We start from the raw sequence: 3,112 nt of genomic DNA, 5'->3' as shown, positions 1-3,112 counted from the left end.
ATACATACATACATATATATATATATATATATATATATATAGAGAGAGAGAGAGAGAGAGAGAGAGAAACAAGAAACTACATACTTTTTGCCATTACACCTAGCTACTGTGTGGTATAGAACAAGTGCTCTATGGGCTGGGGATGTGGCTCAAGCTGTAGTGCGCTCACCTGGCATGCATGTGGCCCGGGTTTGATCCTCAGCACCACATACAAACAAAGATGTTGTGTCGGCCAAAAACTAAAAAATAAATATTCTAAAAAATAGAACAAGTGCTCTATTAGTTACAGAACAATCATTTACACTATCTCCACACTTCTTTTTTTCTTTCTGTTTTCTTTTTTTGTAGTGCTGGGGATTGAACCCAGTGCCTCATGCTTGCTAGGCAAGTGCTGTACCACCAAGCTATACCCCCAGCCCTAAACACTTTTATATTTTGATTTTTTTCCCCATTATAGCATAAACCCTTTTTTTCTTTTGGCAGTACTGTGTATCAAACTCAAGGCCTTATGCATTTTAGGCAAGGGCTTTAACAATGATCTATACCCTCTTCTGCCAGCACAGATTTTTTTTTTTTCCTGTTACTGGGGATTGAATCCTGGGGTGCTCTACCAAGCTATTCCCTAGCGTGCTTTAGTTTTCATTTTGAGGCAGGATCTCACTGAGTTGCCCAGTTGGCCTTGAATTTATGATCCTACTTCTTCAGCCTCCCAAGTAGCTGGTATTACAGGTGTGTGCTACTGTGTCTGGCCCTAATGTAAACATTTTTTAGAGTTAAGGACTTTGAGCTTAGGGGAGTGAAATACTCAAAGTATTGTTTGCTAAGAGTGTTTGCTATTGAGGAGCAATAGACACAAGGGGCAGAACCTGGGCAGAGCTCTGGTTCCAATGGGAAGTGCTTAGAGTTCCACCTAGAGGGAGAGGAAGGGAGTGCGTTGGCAGTGGTAGGTCCTGCTTCCCACACTGCTGATGTAATTAGCTGGGAGTAGGGGAAGGGACTGGATTTCACCTCAGCCAGAGCTCAAAAGTATGGAAGTTCGCCGGCCACATGTGTGAGACCAGAGACACTACTATGGCCTGAACACATCCCAGATATAGTTTAACAAGGCTTCGACTCATGCAGCATCAATTTAGGTACAATCCTCAACCCCTTTCAGCTGCTAGTCATGCTGAGTTATTTCTCTGTATTCTTCCTTCAGTTTTCTTAAGTAAAATATGGACTATATAACCTGTCTGGGTATGGCTGCGGGAATTAAATGAGAAAACACTCCAAAGTACATTACAGTCAGGACCTAGTAGGAACCTAAATGTTAATTTGCTGCTGCTGCTTCTTTTCTTTTTCTTCTCCTCCTCCCCCTCCTCTCCCTCCTCCTCCTCTTTTTTTTTTTGGTACCAGGGATTGAACCCAGAGGTGCTTAACCACTGAGCCATATCCCAAACCCTTTTTATTTCTTATTTTGAGACAGGGTCTCATTAAGTTGCTTAAGACCTCCCTAGATTGCTAAGGCTAGCTTTGAATTCGCAATCCTCAAGATTTACAAGCCGCTGGGATTACAGGCATGTACCAGCATGCCCAGCTACTAATTTGCTCATTCTTTTTTCCCAAGAACATTATGGAAAAGAAAGGATAAGATGCTATCCCAAAGAAATAAGGCCAACTTTACAAAGATATAATAAAAAGTTAATGTGTGAGCAGGCCTGTAGTCTCCCACTACTCCAGAAGCTGAGGCTGGAGGATCCTCTGGAGCCCAGGTTGAAGACCAGCCTGGGCAATGCAGCAAGACCTCAACAAAAGAAAGAAAGAAAGAAAGAAAGAAAAAGCGAATGTGACTAAATGTAGTTCATGTCACATGTGAATAAATGCAGTTCATGTCACATGCCTGAAAAAGAAGCTATAATTATGGTACTTTTTTTCCTAATAGAAAAGTTTTAAGGGGCTGGGGTTGTGGCTCAGGGGTAGAGCGCTCGCCTAGCACATGCAAGGCCCTGAGTTCGATCCTCAGCACTGCATAAAAATAAATAAATAAAGGTGTGGGAGACCAACCTCATGACTGAGTTAATTCCCCTGCCGGGAGATGTGGTGTCAGGCACCCAAGCTGCTAGACTGCCTCACCCTTCTAGGGTTCTAGTGACTGTGTTTTCGTGTGGGGGGGCGTGTCTTGCTACAGCCCCATGGGTGGAACTACGCTCACCTGTTCCTTTGTAATATCACTCCTTGCCCTGTTTAGGATAGAATCTTCCATGGAAGTGCCTTGTGTGTGTCCCCTTCTCTTACTATGCCCTTGGGTGTGGCCTACCCAGATGTCAGTCAACCTGCTGACAGTGGACATCATTTAGCTAGACTCAGCCCCCTGAAACCTGACCCCTTGCCTCATTTGAATGGCTTCTCCTCAATATAAGGGGTCAGCATGTACTCTCCCGCTCTCTCTTCCTGCGGACCCTTAAGGTCAGAGGAGCCGGCACAGCGACCCCAAAGGAAAAGGTATTTGTGTCTCTTGTGTGGTTATTTCACACAGCCCAGTCAGCCCAGTTCAACTGGAGTAACCCCTGAGCCTTTTAGTAGCATACAGAAACCCTGCATAAAGGTATTGTGTCCAACTACAAAAAAAAGGAAAAGTTTTAATATTCACCTTCAGTAAAATAATGAGACTGGGAATTATACCGATAATATTTTAAAATATACATGACTTATCTACACTATGCCACATATTGTAAGAATAATCTTCACACTATAATAATCCTAAGTGGTGGCATTTGTAAGAAAAAAAAGCACAAAAATAGTTTATAGAAGAAAATATCTCAAAAATATCTAAAGCTGTTTCACAATATCAAGTTACCATATGCACTTTATAAACATACACTCATTATCAACTCAAAGCCAATTACTACAAGAAAATACAGTAAAAAAATTTTTTTCAGTGTAAACATACCAACTTAAATTGATATCAACTGACTTAAGACAATTTTAATAAGTCACAATTTGAATCCCACAATATAAAAATGATCCTACAACGACTTTAAATTAATTTCAAATAAAAAGTAACCAAATTTTCCTTTTTTTTTTTAGAGAGAGAGAGAGAGAATCTTTTTTTTTTTTTTTTTTTTTTTTTTTT

This window comes from Marmota marmota, unplaced genomic scaffold (genome assembly GCF_001458135.2).
Source record: "Marmota marmota marmota unplaced genomic scaffold, marMar, whole genome shotgun sequence".
Taxonomy (NCBI): domain Eukaryota; kingdom Metazoa; phylum Chordata; class Mammalia; order Rodentia; family Sciuridae; genus Marmota; species Marmota marmota.
This window is presented reverse-complemented; position numbering follows the sequence as displayed.